The sequence below is a fragment of the Triticum aestivum genome, chromosome 2B (genome assembly GCF_018294505.1).
Source record: "Triticum aestivum cultivar Chinese Spring chromosome 2B, IWGSC CS RefSeq v2.1, whole genome shotgun sequence".
Lineage (NCBI taxonomy): Eukaryota > Viridiplantae > Streptophyta > Magnoliopsida > Poales > Poaceae > Triticum > Triticum aestivum.
The window spans coordinates 726,857,895-726,877,580 of NC_057798.1; positions in this window are offsets into that span (position 1 = coordinate 726,857,895).

Here is a 19,686-nt window from a genome sequence, read left to right on the forward strand (position 1 = left end):
AGAGCTTGATCGGCCCCGACGCATTGGGTATGACTCCTAGGTCGGTGATGAACTCCTTCACCCATATTGCTTCATGTGCTGCCTCCGAGGCTGCCATGTACTCCGCTTCACATGTAGATCCCGCCACGACGCTTTGCTTGCAACTGCACCAGCTTACTGCCCCACCATTCAAAATATACACGTATCCGGTTTGTGACTTAGAGTCATCCAGATCTGTGTCGAAGCTAGCATCGACGTAACCCTTTACGACGAGCTCTTCGGCACCTCCATAAACGAGAAACATTTCCTTAGTCTTTTTCAGGTACTTCAGGATATTCTTGACCGCTGTCCAGTGTTCCTTGCCGGGATTACTTTGGTACCTTCCTACCAAACTTACGGCAAGGTTAACATCAGGTCTGGTACACAGCATGGCATACATAATAGAACCTATGGCTGAGGCATAGGGGATGACGCTCATCTCTTCTATATCTTCTGCCGTGGTCGGACATTGAGCTGAGCTCAATTTCACACCTTGTAACACAGGCAAGAACCCCTTCTTGGATTGATCCATATTGAACTTCTTCAATATCTTATCAAGGTATGTGCTTTGTGAAAGACCTATGAGGCGTCTTGATCTATCTCTATAGATTTTGATGCCTAATATATAAGTAGCTTCTCCAAGGTCCTTCATTGAAAAACTTTTATTCAAGTAGGCCTTGATGCTGTCCAAGAGTTCTATATCATTTCCCATCAGAAGTATGTCATCTACATATAATATGAGAAATGCTACAGTGCTCCCACTCACTTTCTTGTAAACGCAGGCTTCTCCATAAGTCTGTGTAAACCCAAACGCTTTGATCATCTCATCAAAGCGAATGTTCCAACTCCGAGATGCTTGCACCAGCCCATAAATCGAGCGTTGGAGCTTGCACACTTTGTCAGCATTCTTAGGATCGACAAAACCTTCCGGCTGCATCATATACAATTCTTCCTTAAGGAAACCATTAAGGAATGCCGTTTTGACGTCCATTTGCCATATTTCATAATCATAGAATGCGGCAATTGGTAACATGATTCGGACGGACTTCAGCTTCGCTACCGGTGAGAAAGTCTCATCGTAGTTAACCCCTTGAACTTGTCGATAACCCTTAGCGACAAGCCGAGCTTTATAGATGGTCACATTACCATCCGCGTCTGTCTTCTTCTTAAAGATCCATTTATTTTCTATGGCTCGCCGTTCAACGGGCAAGTCATTCAAAGTCCATACTTCGTTTTCATACATGGATCCTATCTCGGATTTCATGGCTTCTAGCCATTTGTCGGAATCCGGTCCCGCCATCGCTTCTTCATAGTTTGAAGGTTCACCGTTGTCTAACAACATGATTTCCAAGACAGGGTTGCCGTACCACTCTGGTGCGGAACGTGTCCTTGTGGACCTTCGAATTTCAGTAGGAGCTTGATCAGAAGTATCTTGATCATTATCATTAACTTCCTCTCTAGTCGGTGCTGGCACCTCAGGAACATTTTCTTGAGTTGCGCCATTTCCCGGTTCAAGAGGCAATACTTCATCAAGCTCTACTTTCCTCCCACTTACTTCTTTCGAGAGAAACTCTTTCTCCAGAAAGGACCCATTCTTGGCAACAAAGATCTTGCCTTCGGATCTGAGGTAGAAGGTGTACCCAATAGTTTCTTTTGGGTACCCTATGAAGACGCATTTTTCCGATTTGGGTTCGAGCTTTTCAGGTTGAAGTTTCTTGACATAAGCATCGCATCCCCAAACTTTTAGAAACGACAGCTTAGGTTTCTTCCCAAACCATAATTCATACGGTGTCGTCTCAACGGATTTCGACGGAGCCCTATTTAAAGTGAATGCGGCAGTCTCTAAAGCATATCCCCAAAAGGAAAGCGGTAAATCGGTAAGAGACATCATAGATCGCACCATATCTAATAGAGTGCGATTACGACGTTCGGACACACCATTACGCTGAGGTGTTCCAGGCGGCGTGAGTTGTGAAACTATTCCACATTTTCTTAAGTGTGTGCCAAACTCGTGACTCAAGTATTCTCCTCCACGATCTGATCGCAGAAACTTGATTTTCCTGTCACGTTGATTTTCAACCTCACTCTGAAATTCCTTGAACTTTTCAAAGGTTTCAGACTTGTGTTTCATTAAGTAGATATACCCATACCTACTTAAATCATCAGTGAGGGTGAGAACATAACGATAGCCACCGCGAGCCTCAACACTCATTGGACCGCACACATCGGTATGTATGATTTCCAATAAGTCGGTTGCTCGCTCCATTGTTCCTGAGAACGGAGTCTTGGTCATTTTACCCATAAGGCATGGTTCGCACGTGTCAAATGATTCATAATCAAGAGACTCTAAAAGTCCATCAGCATGGAGCTTCTTCATGCGTTTGACACCTATGTGACCAAGGCGGCAGTGCCACAGGTATGTGGGACTATCATTATTAACCTTACTTCTTTTGGTACTCACATTATGAATATGTGTAGCATCACGTTCGAGATTCATAAGGAATAAACCATTCACCATAGGAGCATGACCATAAAACATATCTCTCATAAAAATGGAACAACCATTATTCTCAGATTTAAAAGAGTAGCCATCTCGAATTAAACGAGATCCCGATACAATGTTCATGCTCAAAGCTGGCACTAAATAACAATTATTAAGGTTTAAAACTAATCCCGAAGGGAGATGCAGAGGTAGCGTGCCGACGGCGATCACATTGACCTTGGAACCATTCCCGACGCGCATCGTCACCTCGTCCTTTGCCAGTTTCCGCTTATTCCGCAGCCCCTGCTTTGAGTTACAAATGTGAGCAACTGCACCGGTATCAAATACCCAGGAGCTACTACGGGCACTAGTAAGGTACACATCAATTACATGTATATCACATATACCTTTTGTTTTGCCGGCCTTCTTATCCGCTAAGTACTTAGGGCAGTTCCGCTTCCAGTGACCGCTTCCCTTGCAATAAAAGCACTCAGTCTCGGGCTTGGGTCCATTCTTTGGCTTCTTCCCGGCAGCTTGCTTGCCGGGCGCGGCAACCTCCTTGCCGTCCTTCTTGAAGTTCTTTTTACCCTTGCCTTTCTTGAACTTAGTGGTTTTATTGACCATCAACACTTGATGTTCCTTCCTGACTTCTACCTCCGCTGATTTCAGCATAGCAAATACTTCAGGAATGGTCTTTTCCATCCCCTGCATATTGAAGTTCATCACAAAGCTCTTGTAGCTTGGTGGAAGCGACTGGAGGATTCTGTCAATGACCGCATCATCCGGGAGATTAACTCCCAGCTGAGTCAAGCGGTTATGCAACCCAGACATAGTGAGTATGTGCTCACTGACAGAACTGTTTTCCTCCATCTTACAGCTGAAGAATTTGTCGGAGACTTCATATCTCTCGACCCGGGCATGAGCTTGGAAAACCATTTTCAGCTCTTCGAACATCTCATATGCTCCATGTCTCTCAAAACGCTTTTGGAGCCCCGGCTCTAGGCTGTAAAGCATGCCGCACTGAACGAGGGAGTAGTCATCGGAACGTGCCTGCCAAGCGTTCATAACGTCTTGTTCCGCAGGGAGAACGGGTGCGTCACCAAGCGGTGCTTGTAGGACATAATCTTTCTTGGCAGCTATGAGGATGATCCTCAGGTTCCGGACCCAGTCCGTATAGTTGCTGCCATCGTCTTTCAGCTTAGTTTTCTCTAGGAACGCGTTGAAGTTGAGGACTACGTTGGCCATTTGATCTACAAGACATATTGCAAAGATTTTAGACTAAGTTCATGATAATTAAGTTCAACTAATCAAATTATTAGTGAACTCCCACTTAGATTAGACATCCCTCTAGTCATCTAAGTATTACATGATCCGAGTTAAACTAGACCGTGTCCGATCATCACGTGAGACGGACTAGTCAACATCGGTGAACATCTTCATGTTGATCGTATCTTCTATACGACTCATGCTCGACCTTTCGGTCTTCTGTGTTCCGAGGCCATGTCTGTACATGCTAGGCTCGTCAAGTCAACCTAAGTGTTTGCATGTGTAAATCTGTCTTACACCCGTTGTATGTGAACGTCTGAATAAAACACCCGATCATCACGTGGTGTTTTGAAACAGCGAACTGTCGCAACGGTGCACAGTTAGGGGGAACACTTCTTGAAATTATTGTGAGGGATCATCTTATTTACTACCGTCGTTCTAAGTAAACAAGATGCAAAATATGATAAACATCACATGCAATCAAATAATAAACGTGACATGATATGGCCAATATCACACAGCTCCTTTGATCTCCATCTTGGGGCTCCATGATCATCTTGTCACCGGCTTGACACCATGATCTCCATCATCATGATCTCCATCATCGTGTCTCCATGAAGTTGCTTGCCAACTATTACTTCTACTACTATGGCTAACGCGTTTAGCAATAAAGTAAAGTAATTTACATGGCGTTTCTCGATGACACGCAGGTCATTAAAAGAATAAAGACAACTCCTATGGCTCCTGCCGGTTGTCATACTCATCGACATGCAAGTCGTGAATCCTATTACAATAGCATGAACATCTCATACATCACATATAGATCATTCATCATTCATCACAACTTTGGCCATATCATATCACAAACCACTTGCTGCAAAAACAAGTTAGACGTCCTCTAATTGTTGTTGCAAGTTTTACGTGGCCGAATTAGGGTTCTAGCAAGAACGTTTTCTTACCTACGTTAAAGCCACAACGTGATTTGTCAACTTCTATTTACCCTTCATAAGGACCCTGTTCATCGATTCCACTCCAACTAAAGTAGGAGAGACAGACACCCGCCAGCCACCTTATGCAACTAGTGCATGTTAGTCGGTGGAATCGGTCTCACGTAAGCGTACGTGTAAGGTTGGTCCGGGCCGCTTCATCCCACAATACCGCTGAAGCAAGAAAGGACTAGTAACGGCAAGAAAGTTAACAAATCTACGCCCACAACAAATTGTGTTCTACTCACGCAAGAAGAACTACACATAGACCTAGCTCTGATACCACTGTTGGAGAGCGTTGCAGAAAACAAAAATTTTCCTACTCGTTTCACCAAGATCATCTAGGAGTTCATCTAGCAACGAGTGATTGGATGCATCTACATACCTTTGTAGATCGCGCACGGAAGCGTTCAAAAGAACGGTGATGATGTAGTCGTACTCGACGTGATCCAAATCACCGATGACCAGCGCCGAACGGACGGCACCTCCGCGTTCAACACACGTACGGAACAGCCACGTCTCCTCCTTCTTGATCCAGCAAGGGAGGGAGGAGAGGTTGAGGGAGATGGCACCAGCAGCAGCATGACGGCGTGGTGTTGATGGAGCTGCAGTACTCCGACAGAGCTTCGCTAAGCACTATGGAGGAGGAGGAGGTGTTGGGGAGGGAGAAGAAGGCAACCAAAGGCCAAGGCGTTCAGGTATGAAGTCCCTCCTCTTCCCCACTATATATAGGAGGGCCAAGGGGGGGTGGCCGGCCCTAGGAGATCCAATCTCCTAGGGGGTGCGGCGGCCAAGGGGGGTTTCCCTCCCCCCCAAGGCACCTAGGAGGTGCCTTCCCCTCCTAGGACTCTTCCCCCTTCAAACCCTAGGCGCATGGGCCTATGTGGGGCTGGTGCCCTTGGCCCATTAGGCCAAGGCGCACCCCCTACAGCCCATGTGGCCCCCCGGGACAGGTGGACCCACCCGGTGGACCCCCGGGACCCTTCCGGTGGTCCCGGTACAATACCGATAACCCCGAAACTTGTCCCGATGCCCGAAACAGGACTTCCCATATATAAATCTTTACCTCCAGACCATTCTGGAACTCCTTGTGACGTCCGGGATCTCATCCGGGACTCCGAACAACATTCGGGTTACTGCATATACATATCCCTACAACCCTAGCGTAACCGAACCTTAAGTGTGTAGACCCTACGGGTTCGGGAGACAAGCAGACATGACCGAGACGACTCTCCGGTCAATAACCAACAGCGGGATCTGGATACCCATGTTGGCTCCCACATGCTCCACGATGATCTCATCGGATGAACCACGATGTCGAGGATTCAATCAACCCCGTACGCTATTCCCTTTGTCTATCGATACGTTACTTGCCCGAGATTCGATCGTCGGTATCCCAATACCTCGTTCAATCTCGTTACCAGCAAGTCACTTTACTCGTACCGTAATGCATGATCCCGTGACCAGACACTTGGTCACTCTGAGCTCATTATGATGATGCATTACCGAGTGGGCCCAGTGATACCTCTCCGTCATACGGAGTGACAAATCCCAGTCTTGATCCATGTCACCCAACAGACACTTTCGGAGATACCCGTAGTCTACCTTTATAGTCACCCAGTTACGTTGTGACGTTTGGCATACCCAAAGCACTCCTACGGTATCCGGGAGTTACACGATCTCATGGTCTAAGGAAAAGATACTTTGACATTCGAAAACTCTAGCAAACGAACTATACGATCTTGTGCTATGTTTAGGATTGGGTCTTGTCCATCACATCATTCTCCTAATGATGTGATCTCGTTATCAATGACATCCAGTGTCCATAGTCAGGAAACCATGACTATCTGTTGATCAACGAGCTAGTCAACTAGAGGCTCACTAGGGACACGTTGGTGTCTGTTATTCACACATGTATTACGATTTCCGGATAACACAATTATAGCATGAATAAAGACAATTATCATGAACAAGGAAATATAATAATAATGCTTTTATTATTGCCTCTAGGGCATATTTCCAACATACTTGACTAATGCTCGCAGTAGCGCCTGGGGATTTGATACTGGTTCTGTTGCTCATATTTGCAACTCGAAACAGGGGCTACGGATTAAGCGAAGATTGGCTAAGGACGAGGTGATGATGCGTGTGGGAAATGGTTCCAAAGTCGATGTGATCGCGGTCAGCACGCTACCTCTACATCTACCATCGGGATTAGTTTTAGACCTGAATTATTGTTATTTGGTGCCAGCGTTGAGCATGAACATCATATCTGGATCTTGTTTAATGCGAGACGATTATTCATTTAAGTCAGAGAATAATGGTTATTCTATTTATATGAGTAATATCTTTTATGGTCATGCACCCCTGCTGAGTGGTCTATTTCTGTTAAATCTTGATAGTAGTGATACACATATTCATAGTGTTGAAGCCAAAAGATTGAACTTTAATAATGATAGTGCAACTTATTTGTGGCACTGCCGTTTGGGCATATCGGTGTAAAGCGCATGAAGAAACTCCATGCTGATGGACTTTTGGAATCACTTGATTATGAATCACTTGGTGCTTGCGAAACGTGCCTTATGGGCAAGATGACTAAAACTCCGTTCTCCAGAACAATGGAACGAGCTACTGACTTGTTGGAAATAATGCATACCGATGTATGCAGTCCAATGAGTATTGATTCTCGTGGTGGGTATTGTTATTTTCTTACCTTCATAGATGATTTGAGCAGATATGATTATATCTACTTGATGAAGCATAAGTCTGAAACATTTGAAAAGTTCAAAGAATTTCAGAGTGAAGTGGAAAATCATCGTAACAAAAAGATAAAGTTTCTACGATCTGATCGTGGAGGAGAATATTTGAGTTACGAGTTTGGTCTTCATTTGAAACAACATGGGATAGTTTCACAATTAACGCCACCTGGAACACCACAGGGAAATGGTGTGTCCGAATGTTGTAACTGTACTTTATTAGAGATGGTGCGGTCTATGATGTCTCTTACTGATTTACCGCTATCATTTTGGGTTATGCTTTAGAGACGGGTGCATTCACTTTAAATAGGGCACCATCTAAATCCGTTGAGATGACACCTTATGAACTTTGATTTGGCAAGAAACCAAAGTTGTCGTTTCCTAAAGTTTGGGGTTGCGATGCTTATGTGAAAAAGCTTGAACCTGATAAGCACGAACCCAAAATCGGAGAAGTGTGTCTTCATAGTATACCCAAAAGAAACATTTGGGTACACCTTCTATCACAGATCCAAAGGCAAAATCTTTGTTGCTAAGAATGGAGCCTTTCTAGAGAAGGAGTTTCTCTCAAAAGAAGTGAGTGGGAGGAAAGTAGAACTTGATGAGGTAACTGTACATGCTCCCTATTGGAAAGTAGTTCATCGCAGAAATGAGTTCCTATGATTCCTACACCAATTAGTGAGGAAGCTAATGACGATGATCATGAAGCTTCAGATCAAGTTACTAACGAACCTCGTAGGTCTTCTAGAGAAAGATCTGCACCAGAGTGGTATGGTAATCCTGTTCTGGAAGTCATGTTACTAGACCATGATGAACCTACGAACTATGAGGAAGCGATGATGAGCCCAGATTCTGCGAAATGGCTTGAGGCCATGAAATCTAAGATGGGATCCATGTATGAGAACAAAGTGTGGACTTTGGTGGACTTTGCCGATGATCGGCAAGCCATAGAAAATAAATGGATCTTTAAGAAGAAGACCGACGCAGACGGTAATGTTACTGTTTACAAAGCTCGACTTGTTGCAAAAGGTTTTCGACAAGTTCAAGGAGTTGACTAGGATGAGACTTTCTCACCCGTAGCGATGCTTAAGTCTTTCCGAATCATGTTAGCAATATGATTATGAAATTTGGCAAATGGATGTCAAAAATGCATTCCTGAATGGATTTCTGGAAGAAGAGTTGTATATGATGCAACCGGAAGGTTTTGTTGATCCAAAGGGTGCTAGCAAACTGTGCAAGCTCCAGCGATCCATTTATGGACTGGTGCAAGCCTCTCGGAGTTGGAATAAACGCTTTGATAGTGTGATCAAAGCATATGGTTTTATACAGACTTTTGGAGAAGCCTGTATTTAGAAGAAAGTGAGTGGGAGCTCTATAGCATTTCTGATCTTATATGTAGATGACATATTGTTTATTGGAAATGATATAGACTTTCTGGATAGCATAAAGGTATACCTGAATAAGAGTTTTTCTATGAAAGACCTTGGAGAAGCTGCTTACATATTGTTCATGAGGATCTATAGAGATAGATCAAGATGCTTAATTGGACTTTCACAAAGCACATACCTTGATAAAGTTTTGAAGAAGTTCAAAATGGATCAGTCAAAGAAAGGGTTGTTGCTTGTGTTACAAGGTGTGAAGTTGAGTCAGACTCAAAGCCCGACCACCGCAGAAGATAGAGAGAAAATGAAAGTCATTCCCTATGCTTCACCATAGGTTCTATCATGTATGCAATGTTGTGTACCAGACCTGATGTATGTCTTGCTATAAGCTTACCAGGAGGTACCAAAGTAATCCCGGAGTGGAGCACTGGACAACGGTCAAGAACATCCTGAAATACCTGAAAAGGACTAAGGATATGTTTCTCGTTTATGGAGGTGAAAAAGAGCTCGTCGTAAATGGTTACGTCAATGCAAGCTTGGACACTGATCCAGATGACTCTAAGTCGCAAACCGGATACATATTTTTATTGAATGGAGGAGCTGTCAGTTGGTGCAGTTCCAAGCAGAGCGTCGTGGCGGGATCTACGTGTGAAGCGGAGTACATTGCTACTTCAGAAGCAGCGAATGGAGGAGTTTGGATGAAGGAGTTCATATCCGATCAAGGTGTCATACCTAATGCATCGGGTCCAATAAAAATCTTTTGTGACAATACTGGTGCAATTGCCTTGGCATAGGAATCCAAATTTCACAAGAGAACCAAGCACATCAAAAGACGCTTCAATTCCATCAGTCATCAAGTGTCAGAAGGGGACATAGAGATTTGCAAGATACACACGGATCTGAATGTTGCAGACCCGTCGACTAAGCCTCTCTCACAAGCAAAACATGATCAGCACCAAAGCTCCCTGGGTGTTAGAATCATTACTATGTAACCTAGATTGTTGACTCTAGTGCAAGTGGGAGACTAAAAGAAATATGCCCTAGAGGTAATAATAAAGTTATTATTTATTTCCTTAATTCATATTAAATGTTTATTATTAATGCTAGAATTGTATTAACCGGAAACTTAGTACACATGTGAATACATAGACAAAACATATAGTCCCTAGTATGCCTCTACTTGACTAGCTCGTTAATCAAAGATGGTTAGGTTTCCTAACCATAAACATGTGTTGTCATTTGATGAATGGGATCACATCATTAGTAGAATAATGTGATGGACATGAACCATCCGTTATCTTAGCTTTTGATCGTGTTAGTTTAATTGCTACTGTTTTCTTCATGACTTATACAAGTTCCTCGGACTATGAGATTATGCAACTCCCGAATACCGGAGGAACACTTTGTGTGCTACCAAACCTCACAATGTAAAAGGGTGATTATAAAGGTGCTCTACAGGTGTCTCCGAAGGTGTTTGTTGGGTTGGCATAGATCGAGATTAGGATTTGTCACTCCGTGTTTCGGAGAGGTATCTCTGGGCCCTCTCGGTAATACTCATCACTATAAGCCTTGCAAGCATTGTAACCAATGAGTTAGTTGTGGGATGAAGTATTACGGAACGAGTAAAGAGACTTGCCAGTAACGAGATTGAACTAGGTATTGAGATACCGACGATCGAATCTCGGGCAAGTAACATACCGATGACAAAGGGAACAACGTATGTTGTTATGCGGTTTGACCGATAAAGATCTTCGTAGAATATGTAGGAACCAATATGAGTATCCAGGTTCCGCTATTGGTTATTGATCTGAGACGTGTCTCGGTCATGTCTACATAGTTCTTGAACCCGTAGGGTCCGCATGCTTAACGTTCGATGATAATTCGTATTATGAGTTTATGTGTTTTGATGTATTGAAGGTAGTTCAGAGTCCCGGATGTGATCGCAGACATGACGAGGAGTCTCTAAATGGTCGAGACCTGAAGATTGATATACTGGAAGCCTATGTTTGGACATCGGAATGGTTCCGGGTGAGTTTGGGCATATACCGGAGTATCGGGAGGTTACCGGAACCCCCCGGGAAGTATGTGGGCCTTATTGGGCCATAGTGGGAGAGAGGAGGAGGCGGCCAGGTGGAGGGCGCCCCCCAAGCCCAATCCGAATTGGGTGGGGTGTCGGCCCCCTTTCCTTCCTCCCTCTCTCCCCCTTCCTTCTCTCCTAGTCCAACTAGGGAAGGGGGAATCCTACTCCCGGTGGGAGTAGGACTCCTCTAGGGCGCGCCATAGAGGGCCGGCCCTCCCCCCTCGTCCACTCCTTTATATACGGGGGAGGGGGCACCCCATAGATACATAAGTTGGCATTGTTTAGCCGTGTGTGGTGCCCCCTCCATAGTTACACACCTCGGTCATATCATCGTAGTGCTTAGGCGAAGCCCTGCGCCGGTAACTTCATCATGACCGTCACCACGCCGTCGTGCTGAGAAACTCTTCCTCGGCCTCAACTGGATCAAGAGTACGAGGGACGTCCCCGAGCTAAATGTGTGCTGATCGCGGAGGTGCCGTAAGTTCGGTACTAAGATCTGTCGGATCGTGAAGACGTGCGACTACATCAACTGCGTTGTCATAACGCTTCCGCTTTCGGTCTACGAAGGTACGTGGACACACTCTCCCCTCTCGTTGCTATGCATCACAGAGATAGATCTTGTGTGATCGTAGGAATTTTTTTGAAATTAGGGCGTTCCCCAACACACTTGTCATTGCATGAGAGTATGACAAAGGTATCAGGGATGCCCAGTCCCGAAATAAATAATGAATTTACTTTATGTTGTCAAATAATAAATTCCTTGGAAAGTTTTGGTATGGAGGGCACCCGTGGATATGGTTAGCCATGGAAAGTGAAAGTCATGGTGGAAAAAGGAATAAACTTTATTTTTTGTTTGGGAACCGCCTATGATGTATCTAGCATGGAAAGTGTTGGGATGCTCCAAGTCGTTTTCATTGGTACGAAAAATATGCCTCTCAAAAATGATTTTTTATCTCTCAGTTTAAGCTTTGAGCTCTAGCATCTCTAAAAATCCCTACTTCACTCCGCGAAGGGCCTTTCTTTTACTTATGCAATTTATATTTTGAATTTGATTCTCCATCTTCTGTTATAAAGCACCAACTAAGGGGCACTATGATCGTATTTGAGCATTGGGTGTAGCTAATATTTGAGTGTGTTTCATGAATGGATCAATGATTGAGCATGATGGGCTAGGGATAACATGCTTTAGTGTTGATATTTTAAAAAACATGGTTGTTTGTTGGTATGCTTGAGTATTTAAGTCTTCATGTCAAAACTAGACTATTGCTTTGAATCATATAAAAGTCCATATGTCCATGCTATAAAGAAAAGAATATGATGAACATGTTACGCAGCATTCCACATCAAAAATTCCATTTTTATCATTTACCTACTCGAGGACGAGCAGGAATTAAGCTTGGGGATGCTGATATGTCTCCAACGTATCTATCATTTTTGATTGTTCCATGCTGTTATATTATCATTCTTGGATGTTTTACAATCATTTTATATCATTTTTGTACTAACCTATTCATACGTCTCCAAGATATCTATAATTTTTTATTGTTCCATGCTATTATATTACCCCTTTTGGATGTTTATGGGCTTTATTTTACACATTTATATCATTTTTGGGACTAACCTACTAACCGGAGGCCCAGCCCGTATTGCTGTTTTTTTGCCTATTTCAGTATTTCGAAGAGAAGGAATATCAAACGGAGTCCAAACGGAATGAAACCTTCGGGAGCGTGATTTTTGGAACGGACATGATCCGGAGGACTTGGAGTGCAAGCCAAGAAGCAGCCGAGGCGGCCACGAGATAGGAGGGTGTGCCCCCTGTCTCGTGGGCCCCTCGGGCGGCCACCGACGTACTTCTTCCTCCTATATATTCCTACGTACCCCGAAAACATCCGAGGAGCACCCGAAACACAATTTCCACCGCCGTAACCTTCTGTATCCGTGAGATCCCATCTTGGAGCCTTCGCCGGTGTTCTGCCGGAGGGGGAATCAACCACGGAGGGCCTCTACATCAACATCCTTGCCCCTCCGATGAGTTGTGAGTAGTTTACCACAGACCTATGGGTCCATAGTTATTAGCTAGATGGCTTCTTCTCTCTTTTTGGATCTCAATACAATGTTCTCCCCCTCTCTTGTGGAGATCTATTTGATGTAATCTCTTTTTGTGGTGTGTTTGTCGAGATCCGATGAGTTGTGGGTTTATGATCAAGTTTATCTATGAATAATATTCGATTCTTATCTGAATTCTTTTATGTATGATTGAGTTATCTTTGCAAGTCTCTTCGAATTATCGGTTTGGTTTGGCCTACTAGATTGATATTTCTTGCCATGGGAGAAGTGCTTAGCTTTGGGTTCAATCTTGCGGTGTTCTTACCCAGTGACAGAAAGGGTTGCAAGACACATATTGTATTGTTGCCATCGAGGATAAAAAGATGGGGTTTATATCATATTGCATGAGTTTATCCCTCTACATCATGTCATCTTGCTTAAGGTGTTACTCTGTTCTTTGTGAACTTAATACTCTAGATGCAGGCAGGAGTCGGTCGATGTGTGGAGTAATAGTAGTAGATGCAGGCAGGAGTTGGTCTACTTGTTATGGACGTGATGCCTATATACATGATCATGCCTAGATAATCTCATAATTATTCGCTTTTCTATCAATTGCTCGACACTAATTTGTTCACCCACCGTAATACTTATGCTATCTTGAGAGAAGCCTCTAGTGAAACCTATGGCCCCCGGGTCTATCTCTTATCATATTTGCTTCCAATCTACTTTTATTTGCATCTTTACTTTTTGCATCTATATTATAAAATACCAAAAATATATTTATCTTATCATACTATCTCTATCAGATCTCACTTTCGCAAGTGGCCGTGAAGGGATTGACAACCCCTTTATTGCGTTGGTTGCGAGTTCTCAGTTTGTTTGCGTAGGTGCGTGGGACTTTTGAGGAGCCTCCTACTGGTTGATACCTTGGTTCTCAAAAACTGAGGGAAATACTTACACTACACTTGCTGCATCACCCTCTCCTCTTCGAGGAAAACCAACGCAAGCTCAAGACGTACCAAGAAGGATTTCTGGCGCCGTTGCCGGGGAGGTCTTCGCTCAAGTCAAGACATACCAAGTACCCATCACAAACCCATCTCCCTCGCATTTACTTTATTTTCCATTTGCCTCTCGTTTTCCTCTCCCCCACTTCACCTTTGACGTTTTATTCGCCCTCTCTTTCCCAATCTCCTCCTCTCTTTTTGCTTGCCTTTTTCTGTTTGCTTGTGTGTTGGATTACTTGTTGCCATGGCGCAAGATAATACCAAATTGTGTGATTTCTCGAATACCAATAATAATGATTTCCTTAGTACTCTGATTGCTCCTCTTAATGATGTTGAGTCTTGTGAAATCAATGCTGCTTTGCTGAATCTTGTTATGAAAGATCAATTCGCCGACCTTCCTAGTGAAGATGCTGCTACTCATCTAAACAACTTTGTTGATTTGTGTGATATGCAAAAGAAGAAAGATACGGATAACAATATTGTCAAATTGAAGTTATTTCCGTTTTCACTTAGATATCGTGCTAAAGTTTGGTTTTCACTTAGATATCCCGGCATAAAAATAGTATTGATTTTTGGAACAAGTGCAAAGATGCTTTTATCTCTTAGTATTTTCCTCCCACTAAGATTATCACTCTTAGGAATGATATTATGAATTTTAAACAACTTGATCATGAGCATGTTGCCCAATCTTGGGAAAGAATGAAATTGATGCTTCGTAATTGCCCTACTCATGGTTTGAATTTATGGATGATTATACAAAAAAATTATGCCGGGTTGAACTTTGCTTCTAGAAATCTCTTAGATTCGGCCGTGGGAGGCACGTTTATGGAAATCACGTTAGGAGATGCTACAAAAATTCTTGATAATATTATGTCTAATTATTCTCAATGGCACACCGAAAGATCTTCTAGTAAAAAGGTGCATGCTATAGAAGAAATCAATGTTTTGAGTGGAAAGATGGATGAACTCATGAAATTGTTTGCTACTAAAAATACTCCTCTTGATCCCAATAATATGCCTTTGTCTTCTTTGATTTAGAATAATAATGAATCTATGGATGTGAATTTTGTTGGTAGGAATAGTTTTGGAAACAATGCTTATAGAGGAAACTTTAATGCTAGACCGTTCCCTAGTAATTCCTCTAATAATTATGGAAATTCCTACAATAATTCTTATGGTAATTTTAATAATATGCCCTCTGATTTTGAGAATAGTGTGAAAGAATTTATGATTTCTCAAAAGAATTTTAATGCCTCGCTTGAAGAAAAATTGCTCAAAGTTGATGATTTGGCTAAGAACGTTGATAGACTTTCGCTTGATGTTGATTCTCTCAAACTTAGATCTTCTCCTCCTAAGCATGATATCAATGAGTCTCTCAAAGTAATAAGAATTTCCATTGATGAGTGTAAGGAAAGTAATAAGAAAGATAGCTTTATAAAAGCGTGTTCTTCTAGTTTTCATTAAAATAATGATGAAGATCTTAAAGTTATTGATGCGTCTCCTATTATATCTATGTTCTGCAATATGAATTTTGATGATTATGGGACTGATGACGAATCAACCTTGCCTAGAAGGCGTCCCAAGATTGGAAAGGTCACAACTTCAAATAACATTGAACCTACTATCTCGGATTTCAAGGAATTTGATTATGATAATTGTTCTTTAAAAGGTTGTATTTCCTTGTTGCAATCCGTTATTAATTCTCCTCATGCTTATAGTCAAAAGAAAGCTTTTACCAAGCATATTGTTGATGCCTTGATGCAATCTTTTGATGAAAAACTTAATTTGGAAGTTTCTATACCTAGAAAACTTAATGATGAGTGGGAACCTACTATAAAGATTAGAATTAAAGATTATGAGTGTTTTGCTTTGTGTGATTTGGGTGCTAGTGTTTCCACAATTCCAAAAACTTTATGTGATATTCTAGGTCTCCATGATCTTGATGATTACTCTTTAAATTTGCACCTTGCGGATTCCACCATTAAAAAGCCAATGGGAAGGATCAATGATGTTCTCATTGTTGCAAATAGAAATTTGGTGCCCGTAGATTTTATCGTTCTTGACATAGATTGCAATGTTTCTTGCCCTATTATTCTTGATAGACCTTTCCTTAGAACGATTGGTGCGATTATTGATATGAAGGAAGGGAATATTAGATTCCAATTTCCATTAATGAAAGGCATGGAGCACTTTCCAAGAAAGAAAGTCAAATTACCTTATGAATCCATCATGCGAGCTAATTATGAATTTAGTGCCAAAAATGGCACTACTTAGATCTATCTTCGCTTTTATGCCTAGCTAGGGGCGTTAAACGATAGCGCTAGTTGGGAGGCAACCCAATTTTTCTTTATGTTTTTTGTTTTTGCTCCTGTTTAGTAATAAATCTTGCATCTACTCTCTGTTTAGATGTGTTTTTATCTTTTAATTAGTGTTTGTTCCAAGTAGAACCTATAGGATAAACTATGATGATAGTTGATTTGATTCTGCTGAAAAACAGAAACTTTGCGCTCACGAGAAAAAAATCAATAAATCACAGGAACGTGCTTTTGCATTGATTCTTTTTGCTTCTGATCAACAAACAAAGTTTCCAGTACTTCCTATTTTGTTAGGATTTTTAGAGTTCCCGAAGTTTGCCTTAGTTACAGATTGGTACAGACTGTTCTGTTTTTGACAGATTCTGTTTTTCGTGTGTTGTTTGCTTATTTTGATGCATCTATGGCTAGTAAAATAGTTTATAAACCATAGAGAAGTTGGAATACAGTAGGTTTAACACCAAAATAAATAAATAATGAGTTCATTGCAGTACCTTATGTGGTGGTTTTGTTTTCTTTCACTAACGGAGCTTATAAGATTTCCTGTTGAGTTTTGCGTTGTGAAGTTTTCAAGTTTTGGGTAAAGCTTTTATGGACTATGGAATAAGGAGTGGCAAGATCATAAGCTTGGGGATGCCCAAGGCACCCCAAGATATTCAAGAATAGCCAAAAGCCTAAGCTTGGGGATGCCCCGGGAAGTCATCCCCTCTTTCGTCTTCGTTCATTGGTAACTTTACTTGGAGCTATATTTTTATTCACTACGTGATATGTGTTTTGCTTGGAGCGTCGTGTATTATATTAGTCTTGATTTTTAGTTTACCACAATCATCCTTGCTGTACACACCTTTTGGGAGAATCCTATTTGATTAGAATTTGCTAGAATACTCTATGTGCTTCACTTATATCTTTTGAGCTTGATAGTTTTTGCTCTAGTGCTTCACTTATATCTTTTAGAGCACGGTGGTGTCTTAATTTTGAAGCAATTTCTAGACTCTCATGCTTCACTTATATTATTTTGAGAGTCTCTTATAACAGCATGGTATTTGCTATGGTTACAAAGTTGGTCTTAGAATGATGAGCATCCAAGTTGGGTATAATAAAAACTATCATATAAAAAGAATTGGATGCTATGATCAACTTGATGCTTGATAATTGTTTTGAGATATAAAGGCAGTAATGTTAGGGTCATGCTAGTGGGTAGTTATGAAATTGATAAATACTTTTGTTGAAGTTGGCAAGTCCCGTAGCATGCACATATGGTAAAAGTTGTGTGACAAATTTGTTGCATGAGGTGCTCTTTTGATTGTCTTCCTTATGAGTGGCAGTCGGGGACGAGCGATGGTCTTTTCCTACCAGTCTAACCCTCTTGGGGCATGCGTAGTAGTACTTTGCTTCGAGGGCTAAGTAGACTTTTGCAATAAGTATATGCGTTCTTTTTTGACTAATGTGAGTCCATTGATATATGCACACTCATCCTTTCACTTTGCTAGCCTTTATTATTACCGCGCAACTTTCGCCGGTATCATAAACCCTTTATTTGCCTTCCTCAAAACAGCCACCATACCTACCTATTATGGCATTTCCATAGCCATTCCGAGATATATTGCCATGCAACTTCCCACCGTTACGTTTATTATGACACGTTTCATCATTGTCATATTGCTCTTTGCATGAGCATGTAGTTGATATCGTATTTGTGTCAAGGCCACCTTCATAATTTTCATACATGTCGCTCTTGATTCATTGCATATCCCGGTACACCGCTGGAGGCATTCATATAGAGTCATATCTTGTTCTAGCTTTGAGTTGTAATTCTTGAGTTGTAAATCCATATAAGTGTGATGATCTTCATTATTAGAGCATTTTCCTAGTGAGGAAAGGATGATGAAGGCTATGATTCCCCCACAAGTCGAGATGAGACTTCGGACTTCACAAAAAGAAAAAAGAAAGGCCAAAAAAAAGAGAAAGGCCAAAAGAAAAAAAAAGAGAAAAGAAAAAATAAATAATAAAATGAGAGAAAAAGATAGAAGGGACAATGCTACTATCTCTTTTTCCACACTTGTGCTTCAAAGTAGCACCATGATCTTCATGATAGAGAGTCTCATATGTTGTCCTTTTCATATACTAAGTGGGAATTTTTCATTATAGAACTTGGCTTGTATATTCCAATGACAGGCTTCCTCACAATGCCCTAGGTCTTCGTGAGCAAGCAAGTTGGATGCACACCCACTTAGTTTCTTTTGTTGAGCTTTCATATATTTATAGCTCTAGTGCATCCGTTGCATGGCAATCCCTACTCACTCACATTGATATCTATTAATGGGCATCTCTATATAGCCCGTTAATACGCCTAGTTGATGTGAGACTATCTTCTCCCTTTTTTCCTCACAACCACCATATACCACCATAGTGCTATGTCCATGGCTTGCGCTCATGTATTGCGTAAAAGTTGAAAAAGCCGAAGCGCGTTAAAAAGTATGAAACAATTGCTCGGCTCGTCATCGGGGTTGTGCATGATGGGAGTATTTTCTGTAATGAAAATGAAGCATGGCCTAACTATATGATTTTGTAGGGATAAGCTTTCTTTGGCTATGTTATTTTGACAGGACATGATTATTTGTTAGTATGCTTTGAAGCATTATTATTTTTATGTTTTATAAGCTTTTATTTTGAATCATTTGGATCTGAACATTCATGCCACAATAAAGAAAATTACATTGAGAATTAAGCTAGGTAGCATTCCACATCAAAAATTTCTTTTTATCATTTACCTACTTGAGGACGAGCAGGAATTAAGCTTGGGGATGCTTGATACGTCTCCAACGTATCTATAATTTTTGATTGTTCCATGCTATTATATTACCCCTTTTGGATGTTTATGGGCTTTATTTTACACATTTATATCATTTTTGGGACTAACCTACTAACCGGAGGCACAGCCCGTATTGCTGTTTTTTTGCCTATTTCAGTATTTCAAAGAAAAGGAATATCAAACGGAGTCCAAACGGAATGAAACCTTCGGGAGCGTGATTTTTGGAACGAACGTGATCCGGAGGACTTGGAGTGCAAGCTAAGAAGCAGCCGAGGCGGCCACGAGATAGGAGCCCTCCCCCCTGTAGGGTGCGCCCCCCTGTCTCGTGGGCCCCTCGGGCAGCCACCGACGTACTTCTTCCTCATATATATACCTACGTACCACGAAAACATCCAGGGAGCACCCGAAACACAATTTTCACCGCCGTAACCTTCTGTATCCGCGAGATCCCATCTTGGAGCCTTCGCCGGTGTTCTGTCGGAGGGGGAATCAACCATGGAGGGCCTCTACATCAACATCCTTGTCCCTCCGATGAGTTGTGAGTA